The sequence below is a fragment of the Pteropus medius genome, unplaced genomic scaffold (genome assembly GCF_902729225.1).
Source record: "Pteropus medius unplaced genomic scaffold, Ma_sr-lr_union100, whole genome shotgun sequence".
Taxonomy (NCBI): domain Eukaryota; kingdom Metazoa; phylum Chordata; class Mammalia; order Chiroptera; family Pteropodidae; genus Pteropus; species Pteropus medius.
In genome coordinates, this window is record NW_024340699.1 from 6,742,008 (window position 1) to 6,754,991 (window position 12,984).

General features: G+C 35.3%; 1 protein-coding gene across 1 annotated transcript in view; it reads left to right on the plus strand.

The window, feature by feature from the left end:
- The first annotated feature begins 201 nt into the window (after positions 1–201).
- TENM2 (teneurin transmembrane protein 2) overlaps positions 202–12,984 on the plus strand; it is a 1,175,329-nt gene continuing 1,162,546 nt past the window's right edge. The window contains exon 1 of the mRNA XM_039877364.1: positions 202–365. The gene's annotated coding sequence lies outside the window, so the exon portion shown is untranslated. The remainder of the gene's footprint in view (positions 366–12,984) is intronic.

Here is a 12,984-nt window from a genome sequence, read left to right on the forward strand (position 1 = left end):
CAAAGTGGGAGCTTGCACAAAGCATGGGAAGGTGTATACATCATGAATCAGAAACCACGGTTACATGCAACACAGACCAGTAGTATCGAATGTAAGTAGAAAAACAAAATAAATTGAAAGCATATTGGCTTTCTCACAGAATCAAATGAATGACTGAACAATCAAGGCTCACCAAAGGATGGGTCTGAAAGCTAAGTAGAAGAAACCAGTGAGGGTCTCTTCAAGAATCTGTCAGAAGAATGACTCAGGAAACAGGATCTGATCAGTGATGCTCGATTCATGTGCCCACCCATTAAACAGGGGAGGCGAGATTCTTCAGTTCTACCAATAGCATCTGTGGCGAGGGAGAGACATAAGTTCATCAGGTAAAAAATTCTAGACGCTGATACAATTTTTGACCTACTCTAAAACTTTATGTACATGTGTACACACAAATATGGCATATAACCTATACATGCATATGTAGACATATATAGCTATGAAATTTAATTACCAAATTTTTTCCCAGTATCCCAGTACCAGTACTTCAGACCTGCTTCGGGTTCATGATGGGTGTTGAACAGGCATGTTGAAACTCTCTGCTGCATCAGACATATTCTACATTAGCCAGAGTAGAATTCTCCTTTGATTCCCCACAGCTAGCAACCATAAAAAATTGGTTGCACTTTCACCCTGTAAGATGCCTTTTCAGATTATTTGATATTTATGCTTTAAAAAGCCTTAAATAATAGCCCAGGCCCTGCTGAGTTCACCACAGAACTGTCAAAGATTTTTATTTATTGGACAAATGGTAGTTACATAGAACACAGAGTCCTAGATGAGAAGCTGGCTACATAAACATCTCCTACCCCTACATTTCTGCTTTAATGATGGGCCCAGACTGAGACTTTTAGTGAGTATTATTACAGTAGAAAATAATTATTTATAATAGGAAGGGATAGTTCGTTTAAGAATGAACCACCCTCTTCAGGATAAATTGTGCAGACTCTTACATCCTTTCATCTTACGTTCATATATCCTGAAGACTATATTTCTTTTTCTTTATTAGGAAACAGAATGAGTGAGGATGTTTTGAGAACTGTTGCCTGACCTCATGGTTAGTTCAAATGGAAATGCATTACTCTTTTTGGCAGAGTATTTAGATTCATAACTTGGCTAACTTGGCTTATGTATAAGGACTCTGTGTATTTGTAAGAGAAATCTGAAGAGAACATCATATCCAATTACAGTTCTGACTTGTATGATTTGTGGTCCTCTCTTTGTATCCTTCTCTAGAATGCTAGCAATGCAAGCTTTCAGAGCAAGCAGCTACCCGGGTCTGGCGTGTGCTGATGATAGGGAGGTAATAAAAATAAGAACCCTTGAATGCTGTAATTGCTGATCCAGCCTCTTAGACTACTGAAAATTAGTTGGCCAGATGTTCCCCACCCAACTGTAATGGGAGATAATGTAGGAGACTGAGTTTTCATCCTTCCCCAGGTGTGCACATTTGAGCAGAGAAAAGTGATTATGAGTGACATGATGACAGGTGTAGTGCCCTTGCGTATCTGTTATATATTTAGGATTTTCCCCCTGAGGCATGTCAGAAATATGAAAATAGACAAAGAAATAACAACTAGAAGACCTTAAAAAATGAGAAAAAAAAAAGCTTAGAAGTTGTGAATATTGTATTATGTGTATAGTAACCGTATTGTTATTTAAGGTTTCATTTATGCCTGTCACAGTTAGCCCATGTAATAAGCTCTTTACATTTGCAATTAACCTTCACAACTCTTGAGTTGGGTACTTCTACCATCTCCACATTTTAGATGAGTCAACTGATATTTAAAGACATGGAGTTAATCACAATTACATAGGAAGTAGTAGAATAGATCTTCAGGATCTAACATCAGAGCTCATGAGCTTACCTACTAGGCACTGTAGGTTTTGAAATAGTAGGTCTGTTCACTTCTCTAAGGCACAGTCACTGGGCTAAGCCCAATACCAGCATTATCTTATTTAATCCTCACAACCACCAAGAGAAGTACAAATTACTGTCCCTATTTCACAGGTGAAGAGATAGATGCTACAAGAGTTTGATGAACCTGTCCAAGGTCATGTGCTATTAAGAACAGAGAAGGTGTCCAAATCAAGTGTAGTCTGACTCCAAACTCCAGGTGTTAACCGCAATGAAAGCCATGATACAGAATAGCTGTATCTTCTGGATGTGAAAATGTAACAGTGTTACTTTAATTTAAGTCTGATTTCCTTTATTGCCATTCACATGTTTACAGTCACCGCAAAAGTGATTATCCTTCCATGCAACATTTCCTTGAGCTTCAGTTTTGAATGGAGCCCAATGCATCCTCTGATTATTCCATGCAGTTGCCCTCAAGGACTATTTAGGAAGAAAATGTTGTTGTTCTAATAAAACAGCCCAGCTGTCTCAAAGAGCTTTTAATCCATCTTTTTAAAAGATGTGGACTTTCTAAAATAATGTCGCCCCCATTTGTCTTCCATGAAAGAAGATATTTCAAAACCAGGAACACCTATCATAATAAACCATTAAGATTACTCTAGTCTTTCAGTGTATTTTTAGAATTTCATATTTCACCAAATGTTGTTATATATAATTCATGGTAGTGGGATATGATGGGCTATGACAGTTATCTCATTTGTGAAGAAAGATCAAATAACTCATTGTCCCACCTCCACAAATAAATTATTCTTGTCCCCAGGTATATGATTCTGTTTTGTTAGTTTCCTCACCTTAATGATTTTCTTTTCTACATTAATACTTTTTTGCAAAAGACTATGACCCTTAATGTCAGTTTAGCTATTATGAAAGAAGAAAAATTCCTGGAAACTAGCCTCACTGATCTAAAAATGAAGCATTAACAAAGCAGTCTATACTTCTAGAAGTTATAGGATGCCTTGAGTGATAATTATTTTGTAGGATTTCATCCACTGTTTCTGGTACATGTCAAACATATGAAGAGAAAGCCTAAATTTTTCCTGCCCTTTCAGTGAATACCATTTGTTTCTGCTCAAGGGGGGTCTAGGGTTCTATTTTTTTCTTTCTGCAAATTCATAGGATCTTATATTTGATTCTAAAATTAGAATGTTATATTTGGGTCTAGAACTTTAAAAATTAAATTTGGGGGGCTTAATGTAATGCTTTAGTCCATAGGACATATAAACATATACATGTAAATAATTTTTTTTAAATTAGATTACATCGATATGTTAAGAATATACCCCACTAAGTCTTGCCTGTTTTTCCACTTCTTATTCTCCATAAGTATGCATATTCTTATGGTTTTTAATTATACCTGGTGTGAATTTTAGTATGTGATGTCCTAGTTGATTAACCTACTTGAAGACAGATATTTTCCTATTTTTCCTGTTTTCTCAATTTATTATACACATAAAAGCACTCGATAACTCTTTTTCAAATCAAAGTGAAATTAATTTAACGCTTTTCAAGAAACAGTGAGAGCCCCATGTTACCTCCTTAAGAGTAAAAGCCCGTGTCTACGGAGGAGAAGATGGTTAGAAAGGAAACATCGGGAGGGTGCTCTGGCTTATGCCTTTGTCATTTTTGCTTCCCAGAAAACTTTTCATAGGGAATAGTATTATGATGCATTTTTAAGCCTTTTATCATGAACATTTCTAAGTGCATGTTCATGGAATGACTAAAAGTATATATCCTTTTAAAAAATCGTAAACAGCCAATATATGCTACATAAATAATATAAAGAGAACACTTACATTTACATATATATCTGGCCTAAAATAACCTGATCAAGACATGGTTACACATTTATATAACTATATAAAATCCCCAGTTATGATAGATGATAAATAGATGTAGTATTTGTGTGTTCTGTTTGCTCAGTTTGTCAATGTGTTTATGTCATTGTGTGTGTGTGTGTGTGTGCGTGCGTGCGTGCGTGTGCGCGCGCGCGCGGTCATTGCATCAGGTAGCACCAGTTGTTTGGCTCTAGTCTTTTATGGGGACATATGTAGGGCACAGAAAGAAAAAAAAAATCCAAGTTAATAGTGCCAGTATCAGCAGTGACACCTCAGCTAGACTTCATGACATGGATATCATCTGACTGAAAAGCTGATAACAGTTCTGAAAGTTAGGTGGCCACTCATCCACTAAGAGTTCACTAGAAAGGGCTTTTTGGAGCCCACTACAATCAAGAGTTTTGGAGTGGTGAGAGAGTCCCGCTAATATCTTTTTAATGACATCTATTGAGACAGCCAGTTCTTAACTCCTTGACCATTTTGCAGTAACTCTGGTTACTTTTCAGTAGTCAGATGATTAGGACAAATATACAAGCAGTGATTCTTCAACAGATTCTGCACAATGTGATTGTTTACGTGGGCTAACCAATAGAATTCTACTGCTTACTGTCTTCGATATCTAATAGAAACACTGAGAGGTTGAAATTTGCTAAGAAGGAATTAGAAGAAGACATAACATCAAAGCATTTTAGAGAGAGTGGCAAGGTAGCTGAACATACTCTGCATGTCTTCGAGGTACCAGTTCCTCTGGCAGGTATGTTATACCCTTGACCTCATTTATCTTTAATCCTTAGGGATAGATTATCTCCAGTTTCCAGAGGAAGAGACTAAAATTCAGAGTCATTAAGTGACTTGCAAATACATTTACTTCTAAACCAGGCTTTAGTGCTACCTAAGCAGAAATAAGGCCTACAATTACATGGCCAATAAAAAAAAAAAAATTATCTATCTGTCAGATTTAGCAGCAGAGTAGGAATGGTGATGGTAATAATGATATTTGATATTCAGGAAAAGGGAGACATTTGTAATGAATGCCTGTCACGTGACAGAATGTTAGCACATTTAATTCTCACACTTTTGTGAAATGTGTACATTATTCCTACTTTATAGAGGAAGAAACCTAGGGTCAGAGATGTTCAAGAATTATCCCAGGTCCCACAAATGGTGAATACCAGAATCTGGATTCCAATACAGATTGGTCTAGCTCTAAAACCCACATTTGGCGCATTTTACCAGATTGCCTTTCCAAAGCAACAAGTAGGTGTGGCCATTCAGGAAAGCTTTGAATTCTTATTAGAATGCTGTGAGATAGGCAGGGCTCATGCCTTATTCTTGTTTAATAGAAAGGAAAAGTGGAGCTAAATAGTCCGGCCCAGCTTGGCAACCTCTAAAAGCGGATTTGAGATTCGGCTCCCGATTTGCTATACCACCAGTCTGAACTAAGTTTAGCAAAACTAATGACAATCTGAATGAGAATCTCTCTACCATTTTGCAGAAGTTTTTTCTACCAGTTATAGACTGCCTTCAGTCACCAATGTACGTGAATGTACTAAACACCTGTATTCAGTGATTATAAAGTTGGGTTTTTTAGGACAATCTAATGGGGCCTCTTTATGCATTTCTGCTCAACTTAAATCCTAATTGTGATAGCATTTTCCTTTAGTATCACATAATGGTTCTGGATTCTAATAATTTTCACCCGATTTTTATTAAAAGTTTTTATTGGCTCCACCCCTCCAAACCACTCTTTTTTGGCAGTAAGGGACTGTCTCTCCGTCCCCAGGGTCCATCATGCTGATGCGGAGAATCAATCTCTCTTATTTCTCTGCCAGCTTTGTCATTTATTTTTATATCGGATTGTCTTTCACTTTATTTCTTTAGTCCCTTTTCTTTTGAATCTTTAAAATTTTTATTTCTCCTGAATGAGTCATCTTGGTTCAGTGGAATGAGATTTTGCTTGCTCTTTCTCCTTCAACCTTTTATGCTTATTATGAGATTAACATCTTTATTTTGGGGGCTTTGACGTTTCTTGAACATTTTCTCTCAGTCATTTTTATTCCATCTTGTCGCTGTGGTTCTGTGTTGTTAAAGTTCCTTAGAGCCTGTTCACCTATCTTTTCGTTTGCCCTGTTTTCCCACATCAGTTTCTGGGGAGGTTGTAGTCTTCAATTTTTTATATCGTGATATCAGAAATTTTTGCTATCAGGTACATTCAAAGAATTATAAGTCCTGTGCCACTCTGTTCCACTCTCTGCCCATGTTTATTAGTTAGTGGATAGTATTGGAAGAGGTTCTATTCTTGTACTTGGCTTGTCCAGAGTTATTTTTTATTTAAAAAGTACTTCAATCTAAAAGAAGCTATATCTCAAAATAAAATTCAGTTTTATAAAACTTACAGTTATTCAAGTGGTCTTGGCAACCCACAACCTACTGAGTTATTTTAAGTTTTGATTACTATTTTAAAAATAAAAAAGCACAACAGCTACATATAAGAGGTGCTTTACAGTTTACTTTTACCTGTACTGAACAGAATTGATACAATTGGGTGTGGTGGACAGAGGTGAGCTTTGGAGTTAAACAGGTTTGAGTTTGAATCTTGGTTTCACCTCCTTCTGGGGTGTGCCCTTCAGGCAAATTAATTAATTTTTTTTCTGCCCCAAGTTTCTCTTTTTTCTTAAAATTGGGATAATTGTATCCTCTCTAAGGATAGTTGGAAGATTAAATATGATGCTACCTATAACAATTTTAATTCAGGAACTAACATATTGGATATACTCAATAATTTGTTGCCAATGCTATTATTATTTTATATAAAATGTCTTTTAATTTAAAATTATTTCCAGAAGTAGCCATGACTTTTCTCCCATCTCTTCAGTTTGAGACTATTTCTCTTCTTCCTGTTAAGTATTCATTATTTTATAATTTGAATATATACTCATCCTGATAGGAAGAATAGCCTAGAGAAGATTTGATAGCTTTAAGTGTCAAGTAGATTTTGCCTTAGGAAAAAAAAAAAAAACTTAAATAATGGTTAAATATTTCTGGATTATATGTCACAAAGTAAGAAAAATCATAAGAGAAGTCTGAATAAAAAAATCTAACGAACCAGATCACATAACCTCATGGAGTTTTTAATGGTGAAGATAGGACACAACTCCTTAGTCCTTATAGGACCCTCTGCAGATGGCATTGTCAATCATTTCTGTTAAAATCAGCTAGTTAAAAGTATGACACAAATAAGAGTCCCATTCTCATAAGGCAAAAATTTATGAAAAGAGAATTCATTTCTGACTATGAAAGTGTTTGTCTTCCCAGTCGACTCCATTTACATCCCAAATCTTAATCATCTGGCCTGACCTCCCTCTTGAGAGCTGTTGTGCTACGGGATGACTGAAATTTGGCATATCCTCTCCCCTCGACTTCAACAGGTGAAAACCTCTCCATCCTTTCTGGCCACTCACCCACGAAAGCACTCTCCTAACTATATTTTCTAATCTTACTAAACCCTTTAAATCATCATTGATTCTATTGTTTAGTCAGTCTCTCCAACATTGTGGTCTCATCCTCTCGATTTGTACTTTAGACCCTTAACTGACAATCTTCCATGCGCATTGGCTATTCAACTTGCTTTAGTATCAATGAAACTGTGGTAAGCGGTTTCAGGAAAAGTACCTGGTCTAATGCTTAAAATCACAAACAAATCTATTAACGTGTATGAAAATTAGAGTCATATGATAGTAGCATAGCATGGCATAAAGCAAGCAGTTATGCAGAAACAGCACCTCAACCCCCCCTCCCCGCCCCTTCTATTAACTACTAGGGATTCCTTAAACAGTTCTCTTAAAGATGAAATATTTTGGAAGCCCACAAACACCTACACAGGGATGCTCTTTTGTTCTTCCCTTGGTGTAGCTCTGTAGCTCTAAAAATTTTGTCTGTTAAAGAATTTACCTGTTAGGGTTGTATACATACCATTGCGAGATACATTGCCCCCATGCCATTCAGCGGCTTATGAGAGATTCAAATGATTTTCATGGCTAATTTTGCTTATATCTGATTTTCGCCTCACATACTACTTTTAAAATCTAAGCACTGCTTCATCCGACACCCCACAGTCCCATTTCTCCCCTACTTAGGTGGCCATTTACTAACTACAGAGTAAATTTTAAGTTCTTCTATCTCTTACCCAATTTTTCAAGCTCGTCTTGTATCCTTCCACAGACCCTGAAGTGCATCCCATCAGGCTTTCTCATTTTTCCTGTTGCAGACTGTGCTTCTACTCTAGAAACTTGATCCAATTCCTTTATCTGCAGTAACGTCCCTCCATTTCCACATTGTGAATTCCTGTCTAACGATGTCCGGTTAATCGCTCGGAGCTGGAAATGGGGTGCTCTTTTTTCTAAACTGGAACACTTGATTTCTAACACACATTCATCACTGATCTCCACCATGCTCACTGAGGAAAATGAGCAATGCAGAAAACCAAGAAAGAAAAAGAAATGATTCATTACCTCATAGAGAGAACAACTATTAATATTCAATGATATGCTTTTCTTGATTTTTTTTTCTTTCTCATGCATCGTGATCCTTCTCATAACTAAAAGGAAAAAAAAAATAGAAATGTTTAGAAATGCTGTCATTATTATATATCGCCTACTATTTTAAGATTTTACAACTTGTATTCTATAATCTTCACAACTACTACAAGAAATATTTTATCCTCATTTGATAGGTAAAAAATCCCAATGCTTAGAAAGTTTAGGCCAATTGCCCAAGGTCACAAATCTACAAAGATATAGGAAATGGATATGATCCCACATTTGTTCGCTTCAGAGCCTTGAATCTTAACTACAACAGTGCTGCCTCTGTGTACATATATGCTGCTATATCTAATCACAACAAAATCACTTTCTTATATAAAAAAAACTTTAAGAAAAAATGGAAAAGCGAAATTTCTAAGACTAAAACTCAAACTCTGTGTTAAAGGGGCTCTAGTGAATCATTATCTTAAAAGGGCAGACTTATTCCTAAAAATAATCATTATAGTTCACAGCTGCATGATGCTTACCACATGCCAGGCAGTATTCTAAGTGTCATATACATGAACTCATTTCACCCTCCCTCTAACTTCATGGGAAGACTTATAATTGTCACCATTTTACAGATGTGCAGACTGAGGAGCAGATGAGTTAAATAATTAACCTAAGGTTACTGAAATGCCTCAGCCTACAAGAGAGCACAACATTGTATATACAAAATAATTATTACATATAATTATGTATAACTATATATATCTTCAACCTGTTAATCTTTTTATACATTTTTCTTAATATTACTGCAGTTTACTCACCTTGGCCATAACATGGCATTAATATATAATCAACAGCTCCAAAATGGTAGATTATTCTTGAAACAATTGTATTTGCAGAAGCCAGGCACTAACTTTAATTAACTTTAACTAGGACTGCTTATAACTCCATGTGAGAAAAGACACAAAAAGGCCCATTAACTCTCAACATCATTTCCGTGTTTTCGCTTCTGTGTGCCCTTAAGATAGTACTTTTCCCCTGCTCTTCTTTGATTTTTGCATTTTTTTCTCCATTATAAAAAATATATTAGCAAAGAATATAAGTCTAAAATTAGTCATATATCCACTGTAGCCTTTTAGTTCATCTAAACATGTTATTTCTGGGAAAATGGTAGAAAATTTTGAGGAAAATTGAATTTTAAAGGTTGAAAAACCTTGTTTTTAGGGATCCCTCAGTTCATAGGTAATTATTTGGTTTTGATTTCTTTCCGAGTGCGTGTGTGAATATGTGTTGTAAAAATGTTCTTCAACTCGAACTCTAAAGCAATTGTCTTAAACATGCTAACAGCAGAACCTTACTCTCCCTATTTGGTAATATTGAATAAAAACTGCTAACTTTCAAGTATTTAATATGCACTTTTGAAAAAAATCTGCTACACGATTCCACATTTTCTGAAAACTAGCATTTAAAATGACTCTTTACTGTTTTCATGACTCTAGACTTTGAAGAAATACTTCAATGACAGCTGAAGCGAGACATCCAGCAGCCACCTTCTTTTTTGTATTCTGTGCAAGGCACAAGGACTCCTTTCCTCTTGAAAGTTTTATCATGTACAAGGCTATTAACATTATGAGGATAGGCTGAAGCATGAATAAATCCCAAGACTTACTGATGATGTCATTACATTGGTCAATAAAATACATAGAGGGAAGGGCTTCCCACGCTACCCGCTACCGGGCTCAGCTAACTAAACCAGGATACGCGAGCAATTAACTCTTTAATTAAGATGAATGGGTGACATTAGCCCTCCTTAAACTCTGTTCGTCAGCATTTACAAACAGAAAAAGACGGATGCCTCCTTCCTAAGAACTGTAGGTTTTATTTTTCTTCCATTGACACAGTCTCATTCTTCCTACTTTGTAAACAAAGTTACCAAAGTACAGGGGTGGTCAAAGCTCTTTTAATAGGTGTATTTCATCTGTCATCTTTTACTATTTAAATATCCCCCAGATTGAAATTTATCGGGTTCTTTTACAAAGCCAGCTTTATCACTGTTATTACTGAACACAATTGTCTTGCCTTTTGCCCCATTGCACACAAATAACGTTCATGTCAGAATCTCATAGACGAATGCAATGTAGAATGGAAACAGTAGTTATTTATTTGTTCTTCCAATAGCTATTCATTGTTATCTGCTACTTTGCCAGTAACTTACTTCAGGACTAGAAGTCTAGAGATATGTGTTCCAGTTCTGCTATACATCTAATTAGCCTTATGACACTCAGCAGGGATTTCTCTGAACCTGTTTTCTTATGCGTAAAATTTGGTTACTAAAGCAATTGATGCCGAAATTTTTTTCAATGATATTTAACACAGTAAAAGGGAAAACAAATGTACGAATCATTCTAAGAATGAAGTGAATAAACCACCACTGACCAAGAGACATATAAGGTGATCTGTACATGCAATTTAAAATTCTCTAGTAGCCACATTAAAAAATAAAAAATTGAATTAATTTTAATATTTAATGCCATATATATGAAATATTATAATTTCAAAATGTGACCATATGTGTGGATGTTTATACCCATGTATATGTCCACACATATATGTAAGTACTATACAAATGTAAACACACATGATTACATCATCTATTTGATATATGACCTACTTTATGTTATTTTTTTGTACTAAGTCTTTGAGATCTCAGAGCACACTTCAATTCTGATTAGTTCAAAAGCCACATGCAGCTAGGGGCTGCTGTATTAGACAATACTATTCAAATATTAACAGATATAAGAACAAATACAAGCATATTTCATATATTTGTCAAGTTAGATTAAATTACTTAAAAATTTTCCCAATGGATAAGTTTTCACCAATTTTCAAACTTAAGGTAGCTATTCAAAAATAAATAACAAAGTTTCGATTGTCTATAGGCAAAAAATTTTTTCTGAATGAATATGATATGAAGGGAATAATCACCATTAAGCAAATCCATGTACCATGATGTGGAAAAAAGTGAAAAGACTCAAGCACAGGAAAGAGAGAATGTCCAATTAATTTCCCTGCTGTAAGTGATAGTGTGTACTCTGTGCTTATAAGACCCTAAGCTATATGGTTAATGATTCTGACAGCCTCGTGGGACAGATAGTCCATGCAACAGAAAAGTACAATCTTTACCATATAGAAATGTACCATTTAAAAGGAATCATTATTTCATTATTTTCTTTATTTCTTAACTTTTATGTTTTCCATGGAAATCTTTAAATTTCAGGGGTAGTGATATGCCCCTCTTACACAGCATATTCTACTTTAGCTGATGCCATTTTTGGGGTTTAACAGGACTCAGTGAATATGCATTGAGTGAACAAATAAACTGAAAGATAGAAAAATATTTTGTTTAGAGATTACAGATTTTGATCTTTGCAACTTCTTTGTCATCTCATGATATCTGTATTGTTTTCAGTTTCAGATAATTCCTCTAGTAGAAAATAATAATAGTGATGATAATGTCAACCACATTATATTTAGCTTCTACTAAGTGCTAAGTACTGTGCTAACAGTGTTATATATTTTATATAATAGATTCTGTCTTGGATCTGTATGTATTATAAAACTAAAAAGCAAGTGTTTTGGTTCTGTCTCTAAGAAACCTTTGTGTTTTATAAACACTAAGGAACTTCATAAGTTTCTTTATTTTTTATATGAATGAATGCAGGTTATTGATTTAAATTACCTAGAATAGGAGCTAGACTGTAGAAAGTGTTTAATAAGTATTTGTTGAAGACATTATTAAAATACATTATAAGTTTTCAAATAAGGCGGTTATTTGGGAATATCTACTGAGTGCTTTCCAGGTGATAGATTCTTTTTAAAGTGAATCAAATAAATATTTTAAAAAACTAAACTATCTATATGATGGACTCTAGCAGGTGAAATATATGCATATTAAAAAACAATCAAACACAGTTTTTCACCTTATAGGATCTCACAGTCTCATGGATGAAACATGTTCAAATGAGTTTAAGACCACTTTATAAAATGCTTCTGTAGGTTTGGAACAGCAAGGAAGATTAAGTCTTCCAGGGGGTAGTATAAAATACTGGAAAGGTGGCATTCCAGGTGAGCTTAAAAGGGGAACTTTTCCAGGAATGAATGTCACAAACCAAGGGTATACAGAAATGGGGGAGCATATCGTGGATTCTTTTATGAGTAGCCTGTGAGCTTAAGATTTAGTATATAGCGGGAAGTGGCATAATCTGAGGGTGGAAAGATACATATGTGTATGTCTCATATAGAAATGATTTATTTTGTAAGCAATGGGAAGTGATGGAAGACTTTTAGGTAAAGACGTAAAATCAGATTTGGGTTTTACACAAAATAATTGTGGTATCAAATGGAAGATGATTTGAAAAAGTAAGACTGTAATTGCAGGTTGTCGTAATAGTTGAGGGTGAAGATAATGAGAGTCCACGCAAACGTGGAGGGGTAGATGTGAGGGAGGGAGGATTTCAAAACCATTTCTGAGGCAGACTTCGCAGGGCTTGTTAAAGGTAGATGATGGAAAGGAACACATCAAGGATATAGCCCCAGAAGCTCTAACCAGCTTAATGCTGGCGTCATTAAATATTAAAACAACCCTGCACTTAATTTAATCATT